General features: G+C 47.6%; 1 protein-coding gene across 1 annotated transcript in view; it reads right to left on the bottom strand.

Annotated features, from left to right (window-relative positions):
• HS6ST2 (heparan sulfate 6-O-sulfotransferase 2) overlaps window positions 1-20,653 on the bottom strand; it is a 130,605-nt gene that overhangs the window by 62,835 nt on the left and 47,117 nt on the right. The gene's annotated exons all lie outside the window — the stretch shown is intronic.

Below are 20,653 nucleotides of genomic sequence, written 5' to 3'. Positions count from 1 at the left end.
CGCTTTAGCATTTCCACTCAACCATGTCCAGCCAAGCTGTTGTTATTGGCCATAGCACTGCTGCCCTGAGGGCTGAATTAGTGCTTCTTCTACAGCCAGCTCGCTCTTGCCTGAAGGGCTGCCAGAGAGGGGGTGGGAGAAGGCTCCTTCCAGCAGCCACCCTCCTGGCGGGGACACGCAGTACTCGTATAATTCGCTTTGAAGTTCCCAGCCTCCGGGTAGGAAGAAGCAACCAACACGCAGTTGCTCTTGCTCTGTAAACACCCAGTCAACAGACAGTGTTTCTCAGCACCGGCGTCTTCCCTGCTAGCTTTGCGCACATCAGAATTGCTTTGCCCTCCTCAAGGAGAGGCTTTTTGGGAGGCGAGGAGGCTGCAACCCTTTCCCTGGTTAGGCGCCTGCAGAGCCGGTGGCCCAGCGTGTCACAGAGGGGGCTGCCTGAAGCTCTAGGAGGCCTGGCCCACATCTGCTGCAGCTTCTTCTCTGCACCTTTACTTTTTGCTTTCCCATCACACGCGCTCGCTGCCAGCAGCTATCTTTATTCTCCTTCCAGTCTTACTCTGGAAAAAAAGGAAAATATGGGCTTGCCTTCCCGGTAAAAATTGGGAAGTCTGAGAAGTAACTTAGCCTAAAGGATCCATTATTTTCAAATGACGAAGAACCAAAGAAAATTGTTCCCATCAGAGCATTTCACCTGGCTTAGAAGCAAACCTGGTTCCTTCTTCTCCAGAACCCCCTGAGGATGTTCAGGGGTCCTTTAGACCCCACCGGCTGGGACAGGCCAGTGTCACAGGCATGCAGCGCCAGCCCCACGGCCTCTCCTCCCAAGCCTCCGATGGAGGGGCAGCAAACCGCCAGAGCAAGCTGCTAGCACTCTGCAGCCCATTTGCGTAAATCTCATATGCTTTCCCCTCTCCTGAGAGCCGCAACGCTTCTCGGCCCCAGCCTTTTAATCTGCCGTTCGCATTTAAGCATTCTGCTAATTAAACAATCTATTATAAAGTTGCTGCTGCAATGCCTTCCCCTCGTGTCCCCCTTGCCGAAGCAGGGCAGCACTATTAAGCAACGCGAGCAGCCTGGCAGCGCTGACAGCTTTGGGAATATGATGGCGCTGGTCCCTGAGAGAGCCAGACCCCCACAGCTCAGGGATTATGCTACACTTCAACTTGTTGTCCATCAAAACCCAGAAAGTGATCTCACCCAGCAGAAGAAAAATCAATAGCTTTCTCTTCCAGCACCAGGGGATGCATTTCATCTCCTCTCCCAGGGGCTTAATCAAGGGGCACGATCAAAGACAACGCATCGGGGATGGTTTTGCAGCAGCTATGGGTATCTGGCACTTCACAGTTTTATCCACGGGCCACTTCTCTGGGTCAGAATTCACTCCTGCTAAGAGGCTGAGGTTTGACCATCACAGCATTGGAAGTACCAGCACAGGTAAAGCCACATGGGGCACTGCCAGAAGGACAACAGAGCTGAGCTGCAGGCAGCACCAGCAACAACTTTGGTTCTCACTGAACAGCACCCAGCAGCATTCCTCCCCTGGCAGGACAACAAGCCTTGCACAAACATAGCCACACGCCTGTCATGTCTGCGAGACCAAGTGCCAGGAGTGCTACGGCACCCAGGAGCACGGGGAGAGGGGCGGCTGGAGATGCAGAGTACTTCTTGGCAGGAAGAAAGCACTTGTAACCTATCACTGAACACCCTGCCGAGGCTAATTGCTGCATTAGACATCTGAACAAACAACACTAATCACCACATTAAACAACTACAATTAATGCTGTGCTGACAAGCTAAGTGCCACGCTGCACACAACGCCTCCATCCCCAGTGCCCCGCGCGGCAACCCCTGCTGCAGGTCAGCCGCAGGGTCCGAGCCTGCATGGGGGCCGCTTCCCCTCTTACTGTCCGTCAGCTACAGCACTTTTGGCCCGCTGCTGGTCCCGCCGCCGCCTGCAGGGCTAGATCCTGCTCGACACCGCGCAGGGCTGGAGGCGGCCCACCACAGCTCCCTGACTCCGCCGGGAGCGATGCAGCACAGCCGAGCCTCCCACTGACGGGGAGACGCCAGGGAGAGCTGGGCTGGTTTCAGAGCCTGGGGCTTGGCAAGGAATTTCATTTCATTTATTAAAAACAACAACAACAAAAAGCCACAGCGTTTTTACAGTGAGGCCTGATTAAAAGCATAAATAAAACATTTTATGTCACATTGGATTTTCACACAAGGAATCAATAGAGTTTTGATTTAGTAATAATGAAGCGGAGAGCCCTGTTTATTACCTGTCAGGAGGGCAACAAAGAAGCACCAAAGGGTCTCACTCACTCTCAGCTCTTTTAAGCAGCCATTTCACACTGGTGGTATGCCTGCTACACCCTCACATAGAGGGAGAACACCCCAAACCAGGCAACCAGACATGTAACTCAAACTTTTTTCTCCTTTAACATTCACCCACGCCCTAGCTGGCCGGAGGTCCCTAGTCCTTTTATGTCACGGTTTCCACGTGCACAGATTAGAAGGGAACAAAGATGCTCCACACGCAGGACCTGCAGCCAGGGACAGCAGGGACAGTCCAGGTGACCCCACCACAGGGTGCCCCGAGTCCCACAGCTACAGCCTGGGCACGCTGCCCTCTCCTGCACGTCCCCATCACCTGCAGGACCCGTGTCTGGGGCTGGCACCGTGCTGCCAGCTAGAAGGGGCCAGGGACATGGGTCAGCCAGGCCAGAGAGATGTTAACTTTTTCACCCTTTTCTTCATTCTCCCCCCAAAATGTGCAAGTTATCCAATGAACCCAATGGAGAGACAAGGCAATAGCTTTCCAGAAGGAGTTCATGGGGAGCCCAGGGTGCTGTAAGACCAGAGGACGAGGCGTCACTGGACCCCTTGTCTCTGAGCATCCATGTTCACCCTCACGCTGCTACTGCCGGATCAAGGCAGGAACACAGGAAAAGTGAAAGAAATCCGTGATGTGACCGCGGAGCCAGGGCTGTGCAGAGAGAGGGGCCCAGGAGCAGGCCAGGCCGGCCGGCTGAGCAGCACACAGGGCCTGCGGCCAGCACCAGGGGAGGCCTCACTGCTAATTACACACAGAACACAGCTCTGCTGGGCTCTGCACTGCTGCTCCGGCAGACGTCACTGAGTGAGGTTCAGGCACAGGGGAGCACGCACAGAGGCAGGCACCACTGCATTAGTGCGGAACAAGTCCGAGCTCCGTGCATCCCCCTCTCAGGTTTTGTTTTCAGTTCCCACAGGATTCTCGTCACTGGGAAGGGAAAACGTGGAAGCACTTACTCATTGCTCATTTGTTCATCTGCGTGTTTCCAAATGAGGCTGACGAGGGTCGAACCTAAAGATGCAAGAATGACACCAAGACCCTGCTTGGGGCTGTTCCCACATCAGCCAAGAAAGAGGTGCCCAAAAGAGAAGAAAACACCCCAGACCTCTCCACAACTTCCAGAGTGATTTGCACATCAAGTCCGCTCACGTAGTCAGCATCAGGTACACGGGACTTCCAGTTAATTAGTTTCTAATGTTATTAATTACCTGTCTTGCAAGCATTCTACATCAGACGTACAACGTTTAATTTCATACATAAGAACCCAGAGCACTCAACTTCCAATATTAATCGGGAGGACTTTTTTTAATGCCTGTCTCATTTTCACAGCACAATACTGGTACTTACATAAGAAAAGCTCCGCTACACCCTATCATCTGGCACTCCGTTATCATCAAGAAGCAAAAGAACCACATGCTGTTGCTTAATTAAGTCCCTGTAGCACAGGGGTATGTGGGGAGGTTGTTTTGTTTTTCGTTAAGAGAGAGACCCCGGGGGGTTCGGCTCCCTGCAGCACTGCTCCTGCAGTGCCCCGAGCCCCTCCACAGAGCACAGATCTCAACACTCAACAGGCAGCTTCATCACCACCACCATCCCTTATTTTTCTTGGATGTTTGGAGTCAGGGTTGTACTCCCTGCCTACCCTGATCGGGCTGCTTCACGGCTTATTCTGGGAGTCGGAATATTGCACATGGAGCACAGTTCACAAAATGCTTTCATTCCCTTTTGTCAAGGGTCTGCACGCTGCTTCCTTCATCGATTGCTCACCCAGAGCCTGAAGGGAAGCAAGAAACATAGCAAGGGTGTGGGGAAAACAACACCTTTCTGCACACTTTGTAAGTAAAACAAAAGGGCGCACCTCTCCGTGGGTGCATACGGACACAGAAAACGCCCAGATTTATTTGCACAGGTGATAATGCCCGCAGCCTGAGCAACAGACAGAGGAACTGCGTTTGGCTGGTCAGCAGCCCGTGCTGATGCTGAAGACAGAGGAGCCGTGCTCCTTGCCCAGAGCAGTCCCGTGGACACCTGGGGGGCTCAGCTCTTGCCAGCACCAGCACTGCAGAGCACAAGCATGCAGCGCTTCCCTGTGCTGGATGCTAACTTCAGGCCAGCTGGGTTTCATCATTGCTAACTTCAATGGAAAACCCCGTGATACTCCAAGCCAAGGGCTCTCAGCTGTTTACAACAGCTCTACAACCGGGTGAAGTACAATAGAGTATTGGCACAACTCTGATTACAAGGTGCTGTAGAAACTATGTTTCTATGGCAACACCATATTACAAAGCTATTTGGATGTTCATTAGGGTTTTTTAATTCTGAATCTGCTTGGTCCATAATTCTCATTTTTCCCAAGATCACCTATGTGATCTGGGCTACCTGTGCAGCAGACCCTTGCTTTGCAAGACAGCTCCACTTGACTGCCCCATCAGGGAGGGAACCTTCACTCCAGGTGTGGCAGGGGCTGCAGTCCAAGATTTTGCTCTTTATCTCAGCTAAGGCAGTCAAGAAGATAATGGCATTCTGCAATGCTCTGAGAAACTCCAGTCGTGGCACATAGAACAATTTAGCCTGAAAATAGATTGAGAACAAAAGGCTAAGATCGTTAACAAAAAATAAAAAATAAAAAGACAGTAGAAGGGTTCACAAGTATAAAATCAAGAGAACACAAGAAAAATGCTTGCCAAACCACCACCACCACATTGCCAGAAGATAGAGCACAGCCATCTGCTAGAGCGGGGGTCCCACAAAGCAACAGGGCAAACACAGCACTGCTTATGCAAGGTAAGCCTTTGTTTCAAGAAAAAAAAAATGCATGCACTGTTACCAAAGTCCTGCCCCTGACACCACATCACCCCAGAGACACAGCTGCCTGAACAGGGGCTCCTCATGAACCCCAGATCCCCCAGAGGAGCAGTCCTACCACATACACAATGCCTTTCAGAAGCATAGGAGCTACTGAAAGTTACAAAATTAAACCCAACACAGGTTTTAAGAGACAAAGAAGTCTTCGCAAAGGCACCCTAGGTAGCCAACAGCTCTTGATTTTAATGCAAGCAAATGCAAATTAGTTCATTTGCACAATTCAGTACAAATAGGAACTGGGCACCCAAAGGTTTTTGTTTGAGCTGCAACATGAGGGCCCAGGTCTTGCAGGAAGTCAGCTGAATGTATGGTTTTAAGTAATGCTTATTAATGCCTTCTGCACTTAAAAATTGGTGTTCCAAGCCCTGGACCAGCTTTCCTGAGCCCGCAGGGCAACTTCCTTCTGCCATCATCAGGGAGTGCAGACAAAACGCCTACACCAGCCTCCCTCCCTCCCTCCCCTCGAGGGGTAGGCCAACTGGGAGGACACCGAACAGGAACAGACACATCCTTCCCCAGCACTGCTGGGAAAGGGGCTGCACAACACCGAGTTTACCAGAAGAGCAACTAAGAACGAACTTCCTGTTCCCTGAGCCTCAAAGTCCCTTCCCCAGTCCCTCTTCTCTCACCTCCCCCTTGCAAAAAGGCCTGACAAGCAGCACCCTGGGGGTACTTTCACAGGCATCCCGCTCCATCCTCAGCAGCCTTGGGTGATGGCAGCAATGAGGTTAGCTGGGAGCAGCTGCAGCCCTGAAACAGCAACACTGCTTCTGCTCACACAGGCAAACCTCAACGGACTTGAGAAGGCAAAAGGTACTGGATGCAAGCACTTCCTGACAGGTTTGGAGAGAGGAAATGTGAAAGCAAATCTGACGTGTCGATGGGCTGGAGAGATCATCACCTGCTGCTGGTATACCTGATCCGGAACGGTCCTGGGAGCCTTCCTGGTTTTGGATTACAGAAGAAAACAAAACACAGGTAGTGGAGAGGGGAAGGAGCTTTTGGAACGGGACCTGGGACTTCACCGTCTTGTATCATCTTCCTGTCTCGGGGCTGTCACTGAAAACCCGTGCTGCAATCTAACACCCACCTTATTTGACAGTCAGAAGTAATGCTGGGCACACGTGGGTGTAAAGAGTGAAGTCCGTAGAGGCAGGAAGGCTCTGGAAGTGTGAACGGTGGGGTTGGCAGGGCATGGCCAGAGTGCTCCTTGCCGTGAGACAGCCAGAGCTCAGCTGCCGGCGCAGCCCTCACCCGCGGGAGCAGTGCGGAGCACAGGGCAGAAGAGAAGCCAGCCCTGTTCCCTAGCAGCTCTCTTGCTCCCACATCAGGACCCTGGGAAAAGCCTCACAGACGAGTTTTGGAGCACTTGATGCACCGGAGATGCTGAGCGCCAGGCCTCTGCAGGGCCGAGCTCCTCCAGAACAGCTTGCTTTGACGTGCAGCCGTATCAACAAGAGAAAACACAATCTGACTGCTCGAAAACAACAAATATTAACAGGGAAATCAAATCCGCAGGTTTTTTTTTTATTATTTTTTAGTCTCCATACACAAGGACACCACATACCCGCTTTTAAAATGGCAAGGAAAAAAATAAAAAACCTTTTCCCCTTACAACATATAATGCAACTGGGGAACACAATGCTGCAGGGCACAGGGGAGGAGGTCTGCCACCTGTGGCATCATCAAGATCCCTGAACTTGCCACAAAATCCAGTATTCTTAGGAACAAAGAACAGTTTTAGACCTTGTGTATAACTTATCCTCCTTGGTTTAGGTTGCAGTCTATCTGCGCTTTTTTTCTGAAAAGCCTGGAGCTGAAAGACTGTGGGTCTGATCCCAATTAGCAATTTTTCCGTTTTCTGCTGGGTGAGCATAGGGACTACCCCATTTACACCTTGAAAACATGTTATAAAACAACAGAAAGATTCAGATTAAACTATACAGTACTTGAGAAAAAAACACGATGTTATGCCAGAAACCCCACAGACAAGAATTAAGAGCACTTTGCTGGTTTATTTAGGGTATACAAGAATTCATCCCCAGTGCTCGCTGGTTGCAGTAAGACCCATGGCCATATCAGCCGCACCATCTGCGACTCCATCTGAGCTTATAAGCTAAGCAATGCTGGGCATGGTACTTTCGGCTAGAGAAGCTATTCTCCGCTTCCCCTGTTGTGCAGTGCCAATGACAACAAATTGTGGCTGTATATTCCGTCCCAGAAATGGCTCCACTGCCACAGCAGAGGTTACTTAAAGTTAAATCTAATGCAACATACGCTTAAATATGCACGCACTTAAAAATAAAAATCAATATAGCACTTTAAGCACAAGTATTACTGAATCTAGAGGTCCATTACCTGCTCAAGGTATCGGTTTAAGAACAGCTATAAAAATGACCTCTGCGAACAAACTGTCCATTGCTAATAATCTTGCCAAAACCAGAAAAAATTACAGCATACCAGAGTTTGAGTTCCATAGTTAGAGGAATCACCGTGTGATGGGAGAGCTCACTAGATACCATGGAAATGTGCCACCACAAGAAAACATTTCTGCAGGAACAGAAAATGATGGAAAGATGTTTGCTTATTTTTAGCCTCTAGAGGTCACAGCCTCACAGTTAAATCCCTGAAGTCAGACAGGCAGTCTCTAGTTTTGCTCCAATGCATCACTTATAAGACATTGCAATCTTTTAAACAACCCAATTTAAGGTCTCAATTTTGGGGACATCAAAAGAAACTTTGTTTGGCCTTTACAGCTCTGTATCACCCACTGAGCAGAGCGCAGGAAGGGCCCGCTGTAATGCTTCAGCCTCAGCAAGTTGCATGGGTCCCATTCGCGACCCGCGGTGCTGAGACGACAGAAGTGGGTAGAACTGCCGAAGCATGAAATTGGTTTAAAATGATGAAGTGAAGATCTGTTTTCCTTTGAGATCAAATCACATCTGAGAACACCGACAGCAGTCTATTTAGTTCCCCTGAAACCTGATCCACACCATTGTTTTTCCATCCTCCTATTTCCTGTTTGGAAGCCAACATGGACCTACGATATACTGTTACCTGCAAAGTTTTTCACTTGACCAAATGTCACCAGGCAGTTTGGCAATAGGTTCTTGAAATGGCGAGGAAGAAACACCTCCCCTCCGAGCTCCTCTAGATGGCAAGACCTGAAACACAGTGACCTACGCTGCGCCGCTTTGGAGACGTAACACAGGGCCGCCCGACAGCAGCAGGACTGACTGGGTAGAGCAACGCTTCTGGCGGTGCTGACCCACAACTATAGGCAACCTCATCCAACCACATCCGACAGCTTGTTCTGCCCAAGCCTGGCAACTGCTTGGAGACATCCTAACACAGCATTTGAACGCAGGGGGAAATGGCCAAAGGCTGCCCGTGCTCCTGGGGAGGGAGGAGGATGCTCAGGAGGTGAGGGATGCTGGCCTCTGCTGGTGCTGGGTACTTTATTCAGACTCTCGGGTACCAGGCCCACGGTGCCATCCCAGATAGACTTTGAACACATACCATAAGAACGTGCTCCGAGGCTTTAAAAGGGCCTTCCTCCAGAGACAAACAAGCCCTCTCTTTTCACACTGTTCCTTGTTTATAAAGAGTTCAAACTCATTAATTACTAAAGAGCAGGTGATGCTTGGTGCAGTTCAATTACAGCTGCAGCATTTAGTGTATTACCACTCTTCAGCATGCCTCAGCCATGTATTATCTTGTAACCGGATAACAGGCATTCCCGTAGGGACTAAAACCTCAACTTCCAAGCAGGCAAACTGTTTTTTTTTTTTGGTCTAAAATAGAAGTTTTAACGTGAAAGCAGTGTTGCAGGTCTGCTTTCTGGACACAGAAAAAGCAGAAGGCCTGCCCAGATCAAAGCCAAATGTACAAAACGAGGTCCCTATTTTGCAAATAATGCTGGTTGGGCAGCCAGCCACAAACCCCTCTCCTTCTCTTCTGCCTCAGCAGCTCTCTGCACCAACCAAAAGCCATTGATACAGAAGCCAGCCTTCAAATAGCATATTAAAAGACCACTCTAAGCACTAGCACCCACGTCCCGCTACATTCAAATTTCTCTGGGGCCTCAAACAAACTTTGGAAACTCAGGTCATAAAAAAACACAGCAGCAGCTGCATGAATTTAATTCTGCAGGCCTAGCTGGATATAAGACATCTTCATTTAGAGGGTACCTTTCCTAAAATCCTTCTGCCCGTCCTCATTCCTACAGCAGATAGAGCTCATTTGGGCAAGACGGTCCTGACAAACCCAGACACCACCAGTTCTTGTGAGCAACAGCCAAAAAAACATCCTGAAGGAATAAAATAAGATAAAAAAAATCAGCCCCCTCCTTCCCGCCTCCTCCAAACATTACGTTTTATTGTTTGGCTGATAAAAAACAAACACCAAACACACAAGCATCTGCCAAGCACTTCTGTTTCACTTGTAAATGCACCACTGGCGAGGAGTGGTGTGCTCCCCTCCTCTGCAGAGAGCAGCGCGTGGTCCCCAGGCTGCCAGACACCGCGTCCTGTCCTGTCCTCACCTCCACCAGCGACACCAGGGCCACGTGCTCGGCTCTCACAGGAGGCATGACCACAAACGCCCACAGACACACATCGTTAATAAATCCTGGCCTAGCACCAGCAATTTTCTTCCTGTAACAAACTTCATCTGGAGCAAGAAGAGGTATCAGCTGCAATTAGCTGAAAACCGCGTCCTTGCCACAATGAGACCACAGGCAAAAAAGGAAAAAAAAAATTTAAATCACAGCTTAACTCTACCTATGTTACCCCACAGAAACCACGAAGGCAATGGCTTGAATTGGGGAAACTTAATACCAGAGGACAGATTCTGGATCCTTTAAGGCAGCTTAAGCAGGTAAAAACCAAATGGCATCATTTTTAACAACACACCTGCACTTCAAGCTGCTTTAATGAAAGGTGGGTAAATTCAGGTAAAGCAAAACTGACAGGTTCATCTCCAGTTACCAGAGCCTAGATTTCCAAGATTTAGCTCAGCGTATCTAAATGCAGTCAGAGGAGCATTTCCTACTGAAATTGATTGCAGTTCAATATATGATTTGATTAGGTGCTCACTGCAACTGCTCCAGAAGTCCATGCATCTTCCCACATTAGAAGGGGAACCTGCTCCTCCTGGCTCTCAGCCTGGGCTCATGTCTTCTGCTGCTCGTTTTCATTACTCCAAGGCTTTCAGAAGGGGCTGGAGGAATAGGTATCACCAGTACCAATTCCCTCTTCTTTTCCAGCTTCCTGTCAATTTTTCAACCTCAAACAGAAATCCAAGCTAGAAAATATTCCCTCTGTACCTGTTAGCTAAGCTGACAAAGGTAATTAAAGCAATTGGCTTCCCTGTACAAAAGGAACAGAGCATACCCTGCCCCCACCATCTCCATAACCATGGAGATGCAAAACATTTCCATCGTATTGGTATGGAGATACTAAGCAGGGCTGGGTCTGTATCTACCCAGAAGAAATGCTGCTGGTACCCAACTATCAATTCAAAATACAACCTCTAACCACTATCATTTGCACCTGATGGTCCAGCCACTTCCTCATCCAGCTTACAGTCCACCCATCCAGTCCGTATCTCCCCAGTTTCACTGCGTGGACACCGCAGAAGACTACAGTCCTGCAGTTATCGGGGTGGTAAAAATCCCCACCAAGAGCCCACATTGCAACTAGGAGTCTTCCTTGTACTGGAATAGGCTTGGTCATCCTCCTCCTCTTCATCCTCTGCCTACTGCGACATGCTCCTTGTTGGCCCAGATTCTGATCCTGCCCCATCAGCTCTCAAGCAAGCATTTATGCTGGCATTTATGCTTTTAGAAACCATAGTGGAAACCAAAAATAACAGATGCATCTGCACATGACATTCACATTTATATGGTTTGAGTTGGCCTATAAATATATATACACATCTATTTTCTCCCTGAAGAATCGGTGTTTAACTGAAAAGTAGTACCCCGTATCTCAATGCCATGAAAAGGGTACAACAAAGTTGTGCACTGTTGGTTTATATCATTTTGAAAGATTACCTTCAGCTCAAGCCTGGCAACTTCAAACTGAGCTGGGCCGTGGTGGTGTTCTGGGGGGAGGCTGTTGGTGTGTTTTTGGTTGTTGTTTTTTCTAAAATATACATATACATGCGCACACTAAAACCCCTATTAATATCCACAAACAGAAATTAGTAATAACTATTATAGGTTTTCTTTTAAAGAAAATAAATTATATACCCGACTGAAATAACCTTTAAAAACATGAATCATCTGTCTGCTGTCATTTTAAACCAGATTGATGTTATTTTTAAACATGCAGGTGAATCAGTGTTCATACATTTACTTAAGAAGGTGGGATCTGGCAGAACTGCATCAGGACAGACTTCTGGGAAGATTGTAACTGCAGATTCATCAAATTGTGCCTCAAAACCAAAACATCGTTCTGCTAAAAATTCCTCAATTGTACTCTTCTGTTCACTTGGAAAGATGATGCTATTGTTAGGAAAATGCACTAATTAGAATTCCTGAGCTAGTTTCAGGCTGAGTTTCTCTTCAAAAACTGCCTCTAAGCAAACGCTGAATCCATTGCTTTTGTTTAACTAGAACATGGCTTATCATTTTTTCCCCTTTGGTATATTTTACAGCTCAGATTTTAGTAAGAATTCCAGTTTAGAAATGAAAGAGTTCTTGCCAAGAATACATTCCTGTAACATTGCAATTTGATGGTATATTTTACTATTTTTCCCCACTTGGATGTTTATTTGCAAGTGATTAACCATGCTGTATACGCACACAATGCAAGTTATCAGTTTTCACCTACTCTTTGTCTGCAAGGGCTTAGCTACTATGAGCCAACCTGCATATTTAATGTATTTTAAACCAGTTGTATTTGCTGCATTACTGCTGCGGAGTTTTGGATGACATCCAAGCGTACTAAGTTTAGCTCCAAAATTGGCTCTTTTAAAACAATTCCCTTGTTAAAGAGCTGACTGCAGAGCCTCCGGCCTCTGCTTGGCACCACAAGCACTCCGGCCCCAGCAGCGCTCGTGGCTGCCTGGAGGGGAGCTGGAGAGGTTTGGGGATACTGCAGCAGCACAGAGGGACCAGCCATGTCCCCACAGCACGCCCGCTGCCTGCATCCCAGCCAATTTGGAGGAGAAAAGCCCCAGTCCCTGCTCCCAGCCCTGCTGTTCTGATGAAGCAGCCGGCTCGGCAGTCTCAGCCGCACTGACACAGTGATTTACTGTTGGGCAAAATCGAGTGAACCCAAATCCTCCTCCCTCGCGGCTGGAAAGCCATTTTAGTCACATAACAAACGGTAAAGGTGAAGAAGAGCTCCCTGAAAATACTCTCTTGTCCCTCCCCGCGCACGGGTACAGGTACTGGAACAAGTGTGCATGGCACACTGGCACATCTGCCAGTTCAAGTGAACAACACGCGAGGAGTCCATCTGGGCTGGGATGCTGGGCGCCATCCCTCCAGAGCACCCCCGGGGCTCAATGCAAACAAAGAAAAAGCCGGTCAGCAGGCAGCCACCTGACAGCTCCAGTGGACCCTCATTTTCTGGAAAGCTGTAAGCCAGTCCTATCAAAAGGGCAAGTGTGACCAAACCTGACACTTCCCTTTGGTAGGCCTCTTTGATAGACCTCCATACATCACAGAGATGCTTCAGGAAACATGCCCACACCATACAGACACCCTAGGATGCTCTGTAAGATTTAACTGGATTCAGAGGAACCAATAACTTATAAGACAGTATGCAGCTGCATTAAGAAAAATACAGATTTTTCTTAATGAATTATACAGTAAATATTGCCTTTATTCAAAACATCTTTTAAAGCTTCTGATTTAAATCAGTAACGTTTGAAATATGCCCCCTTCTACCCTTTTTCAAATGCGACTCTGGCAAAAATGGAAGAGCTTGACAAAGGCTTATGCTTAGGGTCTTCTGCAAACAAAGAGCCTAGCATCTTGGTACCACCCCAAAGCTGTAACATGATGCCAGATTAGATGGCCTCGAGGCCTTAGGACATGAGATTCAGTTCTTTGCACTCAGCTCAGCACAGCACACCACACAGTTGCTTCCCTGGCTTCTGTATAAAAGTAGGTTTCTGTTGCTGACTGACTTAAACCGGCTTTTACAAACAGATTTATAACTCCATTTAACTTTTATACAGATCATCTTCTACAAGAAAAACTGAACATTATACTAATCCCAATTAGATTTGAGACCCAGAAGACTCTATCTATCTCTTTATAATTATTATGAGAATGTATTCAATTTGCTACTTTCATCTAACAGCAATTACAACTGTTTACCAGTTCTAAAGCACATCCTTTAGGAAAGCATGAGTCATATTTCATGCTAATCACTGTTTATTTGGTATTCTCTTCTGAAAATAAAGGGATCAGATCACAAACCCTTAAACAGAAATGATAAGAAAGAGAAAAATCAAATGAAGTGGTGCATTAGAAAGAGATAAAAAATTAAGATCTTCCACACGCTGAATAGTTTTACAAAGCACCCATTGCAAAAATCTATCCCTAGGACAAACGCTGACTGTAAATAAGAATGTTCAAGGCAGTTCTTTGAAGCCACATAGAAAAAATTAGCAGCTGAGCAGTACTACAAAAAACTCCCTTCAAGGAGATTTAAGCTAAGTTTTACAAGAGGAAAGACTCTAGCAAAAAGAGATGAGATACCCACTAGCAGACCACTATGGAGCCTCCTGTATCTTTCTTGGGCTACAAGAACAGGCCTGCCTGCTTCTGCGTGGCACCCAAGTGGCAAAGTTTGGGGGCAATGACTACTCAAACGCAGAACAGAAATCCCTTCCTGCTTCCCGTGTCTTGGGGCACGGCGGGCTGATGCCACTGCTACACATCCAGCACTTCTCCTGCTCTCCTTGCAGCCCCTCCGTTAGCAGAGTTTCTGACAGCATGCTAAATGCCATAAACATACACGGCACTTCACCCTCCCTGCTAAGGAGTTTGCAGTTTAAATTTGCAGGCATGAAAATATCACAGAACCTAAGTCTAAAATAAACATATGTTATCAGCAATGAGTGACATGGAGAGAGAGCCCCTAGAGGCTCTAAGTCTCAAGGAACAGTATGGTAGTCATCTCTAGCCCCCTACAGTTTATATTTGCAAATGAGAAAACCGGTGGTTTATCTTACTTTCTTGCAGTGCTGTTCCCCTGAGCAGCAGGGTATGGCAGCCCCTGAAACACGGATCTATGCAGCACCCTGCACACGTAAAACAGGACAGAGTCGAGCTGCGCCTACCTCCATTGGCCAATCTAAAACTAACAGGAAAGCAAATTCCAGCTTAATCCAATTATTTGTGCTAAATTAAAAACTCTCACTAATCCTTTATCAATGCCTGGTTATTTTACCAAGGAGAGAAGCCTGGGGCTTCTGCGACCGATGGGAAGCTGCGGGAGGTAAGGCGAGCAGGTGAGGAGGAAGGCGAGCCCTATCAGCCCACCGCACAGACCCATAAGCCTGAAAACCTGTGAGAAACCTCAGGCTTGACCCCAGCCCTGGTGTCCAAGCCAGGCGGAGGGGTGCGGATCCGCAGGGCTAGCCGCACCTCGGAGCTGGTATCTGAAGAGACAGATGTGGAACTGGGAGCCTGTGGGGCGGCGTGGCTTCCCACCCGCAGCAGGGGGAGGCAGATGGCACACAGGAATCAATGCAGAGCCTGCATCGTGGGCGAGACAACGCGGTACCTCAGCACACCACAGACAGTAATAAAAGTTCTGGTCTTGTACCTCCCGCAGGAGCAGGGAAGACTGCTCCCACGAGAGAGCTCACAACAGACCCGACGCAAGCGGCTCCACCAGGAAACGTGTGTCCAGATTGGAATCCGAGGCCGCATCCTCACGGTCACAGCAGGCCGCTCACCCCGCTCTTCCCTTAGGCCGCTGTCACACTGTCACCAACTCCTGACCAGCCGGTGCACCCAGCCTGTGGCGACCTGGTGGGGAAGCACTTCGACAGCCGCAGCACGCTCGCTGTCTGAGCACAGACTTGTAGTTCGCGTGCTGCCATCTCGACAGGCTTCACAAGACTCCCATTCACACCAGCACACCCCCCTGCAACAGCCGCCGCCCACGTCTTTCCAAAGCACAAAAATAAACTCATTCATTAGAACATTTAGCAGCATGTTCCCCACAGAGGAGGAAGACGCGTGGAGACTTCTTCTGAAAGCAGCATTATTCAATGCTCAAGTTGCTATTTACTTGTTAAATGATGAAAAAGAGGAGACATCATGTACAACAACCCTCTTGAGCAAAGCATGAGTTTACTCTGAATGCTCACAACTGCAGGGTAAAGCCAAGAGGTACGTCTCAAGCACCGCAACGCAGGAAACCTTCCTGTTCTCCAGGACCCAGCAACTTTCCAAGGCACCATCAGGAGACTCTTGCTTGGTAGCAGCAGTCCATAAGGACTTCCCTCACCTACTGACACCACTGAATAACCAAGCCCAGCAAGACAACGCAAACCAGCAGAGCGACCCAAGGGCACTCTTGCTGAAATAAAGCAGAGATCAAGCTTTGCTAAACTGAACCCTTCTGAAAGGAAAAAAAAAAAAAAAAAAAAAAGTGTGCACACGCGCTCTTCTGGTTTAGGAGACATCACCAAGAACATGACCTTTCATGCTGTGGGCTAGGACAGGGGTGGATTCAGCATCAAAAGGTTTATCTGCCGTGGAAGGAAGCAGCTACAACAGAAAGCCACCTCATGGGGATTTTTAACCATGGAAAAGTTTCAAGAAATAAACCAGCGGGTGCTGCTGATGACTATGAGCCCTATAAAACATGCAGAGATTTTGTTCTGATCACCATAGGTGTGTTAAGAATTGAGAAATAGTCTTATAGTTAATAAAAAACAACTGCCAAAAAAACAGCCTGCAGTAAAAGCAGCTCATTAAACAGTTTTTAATCAAGCTGAGGAGAAAAAAAAATACTTATTTCCTAGTTGTGAATAAAGGGAGGTTGTGAAAAGTCATGGGGTAAAACCTGAAAGTTAAAATGAGATTTAAAAAAAAAAAAAAAAAAACACCAAGGAAAAACAGAAGAAATCTCTGCATTCATCCCTCTCTGAAAACATGTTTTTAGCAGACTTACAGACTTCTGAAGTCAAAGCATTGGCTCCAACAGCTCATCTCTCCCTTCCACATATCTCAGGGCAGAAATCAAATATTTGGGACATTCATAATTCAAGCTCCTTAAAATTCAAAATTAAATCAAGTTTTCTTAATAAGCTACACACCATGCACTTCTTCTTAAGGGCTTTTTTTTTTTTTTTGAAAGGTTTAATAAACGCTAAATAAATAAATAAAACATTGCACATCAAGAAGTCATAAAGTTCAAATAAGATAACCTTGAATTTAGTTTCCTGCACATGGTAACGAAGCTCCAGAGTATTGGAAATTCCTGCTGCTGTGGAGAAAAATAAATTGGGCAGACGCAGTGAGTGCTATCCCTTAGTACAAATGAACATAAACAAGATGCAAGAATGCAAAGCCAGCATGTGCGGCCAGCTATAATTTTCTGTGATTAGAGACTAAAACGAAATGTAAAACAACCTCCCAGAGTGTCAAATTAGCGAAAAAAGTCATGAACAACATAAAAAGAGGATTCTTTAAAGTCTTACAACTCCCTGTAAAAATGATGAAAATCAAAAGCAGATTCATCTGGGTATTCAGATGAGTCTTCAGCTTAGCTTCCCCTTGCACACACGCCCGCAGCCAACCAGCGTTCGCTCCCGTGCGAGGAAGCTGGGTGCTCAGCGGGTCTGCCAGGCAGATGGGTGCCCCCAGCAGCCCCCCTCTGCCCACCCCTGCAGCACCCTGGGCCGCGGCTTCCCCCCGAGCCAGCCCTGGGCAGCAGCCAAAACCAAGCCTCGTTACACAGCCAAAGGCTTTCAAGACAGGAAGCGCTGCGAGATGAGCACTCATCCAAGAGGAAAAAAAAAACAAAAAAAACTACAAAATATTATGATATTAAATCCCCAGGATTAAATTTCTTTGTTCAAGCTCAGATGTCCTAACGGGCGTTACTGCTATGCTCTGGCTAAGGTCACCAGGAACCACACCATTGTCGTGACACAGCATCTGGCCAGCACATGTAAACTGCATGTTTTCTGTCGAGGATGAGCCATGTCCAAGGACAGAAGGACTTGATGAATTCAGAAAAGGAGCCTGGCTCGCCTATGGGAAGTGATCAGTCCAAAAGTAATTGTCCTCTAGAAATACAGCAATCAAGAAATCCTCAGACTGTGTACAGAGTTGTACTGATGTGTACATACTACACATGCAAATCCGTGCACATACTACACATGCAAAACACACAAGCACAGCGTAATAGGAGAGATATCAGACACTGGCTTTACATCCGTACCATGACATAACCAAAAGTCACCTAGCAGACAATTCTACCTCACTTGAAGAGAAACCTGACTTGAAGGAAGAGCGTCCCACCACTGGGATGAACAATTTCTACCCTATCCCTTACGAACCACTTGTTGCTGAATGTCACTCTGCCCCAGGGCACTTCAGCCAGGCTGGGACACCAGCCTGGAAACATCTCTACATACTGAGCTCTGTCCCAGGCAGCGGCATTGTTTCATCCCCGTTCCTAAGACTAGGCAAGCCCTGTCCTGGAAATAATCAGGATTTGTTTTCCCGAAGAGGCTGCAAATAACTTCTGGTTCTAATGAACATTTCAACCTCCTCAATTTCCAGCCAAAATGTATTTCTGGCCAGCTCATTGCCACAGTAATACATTGCCCATAAGCATTCAACTTCAGGTTTGGAGCTTTACTAGCGTATGAAGATGCATCTGCTTCCCCGCAGATAAACAACTCCGCTGAGGAGGCTCCAGACAACACATTAATCCTTCTAAAGTCAGTAGTAATTTAAGGTCATTAAACAAGCTTAAATTTAACAAACTCCAAGCAGAAAGCTGGGGGATGGGGGGAGGGAGGGTCCTATGAACTGTCACATCTCTCAGCACATCTCTGCACAGGACTGCTTCCCAGTCTGGTTCTTTGCTACTCCAAGACCAAGAGAAAGAAGCCATCCGGCTCTGGAGTCGGAGTCAAAGGGAGACGGTACAAAGAGACGTGCTCTCCCTCTTCCCTTCCATCCCGCTCACCCGTTTTTGTAGGGAGACCAGTAGGGTATCCAAGCGGTAGGACCTTACACTGCTGATTCCCAATGCTTTAACAAACTATTTACCCGTAAGACACTAGGCAAGCGTCTAAATGCAAGCTACAAGCACAAAGATGAAAGCTCACTGTCGCAGTAAACAAAGCTACTTTTTCCATTTAATGCAGAGAGGAAGCGTTAGACTAAAGCTGGACAGCAGATGGCTGGGGCAATGGGTCCCACTGCTGAGGAGAGGCATCCCTCTGCCTCAGCTCAGGTGGCTCAAGACTCAAGAGCTCAAAGCGAAGCAGCACAGAGCACATGACTCCATCAACATGGGGCCAAATCCAGCTTTCTACAGAAAAAAATAATCAACAAAAAGGATTTTGATACTCTGTCTCATTTCAAAAAGAGGTTCCAGGCAATGCACGTACCCATTTCCTTATGTTTGCACCTGTCCTTACAGCAGTGTCCTCCCACGCCTAGCCCCTAACACCAAAGAGCTACAAAAACTTTTCCACGCTCCCATCTACAACTAGCCCCAGTGACAGCATAGCTACATGTATAGTCCATAGCTCTTCACGCACCAAGAAGGTACTCAAGTGAATGTGAAGCAGCTCCTTATTTGCACAGGTTGACCTGGTATCAGAGTGGAGATCTAAGAGCTCGGGGAGCTTGAAAAAAGAATGTCTGAAGCCTCCTAGGACCCCATCTCTCTTCATTCCTTTCATCCTTAGTTCCGGCTGCCAAGGGTCTTGACAGGTGACTTTTGCTGGTTTATCACCTTCAGAGGGCAACAGCACACAGCATAAAGATGAATCTAGAACTGAGATCACTCCTTACCCTGGGAGCAAAGCCTGGCATTAAAGGCAGAAACAACCTCCAGTAGAAAATCAGAGAAGACAGGGCTGAAGCATCTCATGAGGACATTTGACTTGCCGACCTGTTGATGCTTAAGCCTAGGGCAATTCTTAGCCTTTCCTACCCAAGAGTACCTCTGAATTTCTAACACTTTCAGTTTTAGCCAACAGCCTCTCCTTATTTCTTAACCTTTCACCCAGCAGCAATATCAGTAATTATAGATTTTTTGTAAGACATTTAGCTCCAGTACACTCAAGGGGGAATCAAAGTGGGAGGGTATGAAAGTCTGGTTCTGTCATCAAACCCAGTTCAAGCCACAGCAGGACTCTGAACTTATCTTCCTGCACAAGACTTTGATCTGAGATTTTCTAGAAAGCGATTACCGAAACCCCAAACGCAAAGCACTGCACTTGCTCTCAAATCTGGCACGAGCATACTCACTGAATTCTTTGGGATGGCATCACAGGGACAGACCAAGCTTTGAGGAGACCCCAGCATGACTGCAGAGCATCGTGAACACCGCGAGTACACGGTCACCTGTTGGCACCCCTGGGTTTGCCTATGGAGCTATGAGCCATTGAAGTCACAGCTTGCTTGTAATGAAGCAGGATTCAGGAGAAGAACAGGACTGGTGTCAGCAGTGACACAGTAAGGCCTCTTTAAGACATAAGCACTGTGATGCCTCCTTAGGACAAAGATCTTTCTAGCTTCGTGTCCTAAGGTGAATCCGTCCGGTCTTTGAACTCACACAAACTTTGTGTACCCACAGTGACGAGAAGTCATCACAAACCACCTCCTACAGGCTGTTTGAAGTCGATGCCTGCTGGCCCTTGCGATGTGAGAAACAGCAAGCAGTCATCCCCCGTTCAGTCCTCAAAGCCATACGTGGTTTTACAGGTTTTGATCACAGGCTTGCCCCCCACCATTTGTTTTCCAGGCAGCATGAGCTCTCCTCTGTGCGCACACCTAGCGCTCACCCTGCCGCTGGCAGCACAGCCCTCGCACATCTCACTGACGGGGCGAGTACCCTGCCCTGCCGCTGTCCTGGAAGGGACGGGAGACCGGGGTGTCGAGGGAAGTCTCGTTAACTCAATGAGGGTTAACAGATGAAAAAAAAATATTTTTGAACAAATCTATTCATCTTTTTTGTATTTTGGCCGCGCAACAGAAGCTCACAGACAAGGCTTTATGAGATGCTCAGCAACACTATCTGGGAAGGGTGGAAGCAGCACACTTGTTATCCTGTCCTTTGGTTTATTTACCACAAATTTCCTCTCCCCTCAGACATGAAATCCACAGAACATAATCTGAAAAAAAAAAAAAAAGAGGAAGTTAGGTCTGAGAGACACAAAAGCCCACCAGGATGTGGGCAGATAATGGATGGTCTGACTCTTTGTCAGGAGAGATGGTCTGAC

This window comes from Cygnus olor, chromosome 13 (assembly GCF_009769625.2).
Source record: "Cygnus olor isolate bCygOlo1 chromosome 13, bCygOlo1.pri.v2, whole genome shotgun sequence".
Taxonomy (NCBI): domain Eukaryota; kingdom Metazoa; phylum Chordata; class Aves; order Anseriformes; family Anatidae; genus Cygnus; species Cygnus olor.
This window is presented reverse-complemented; position numbering and strand designations above follow the sequence as displayed.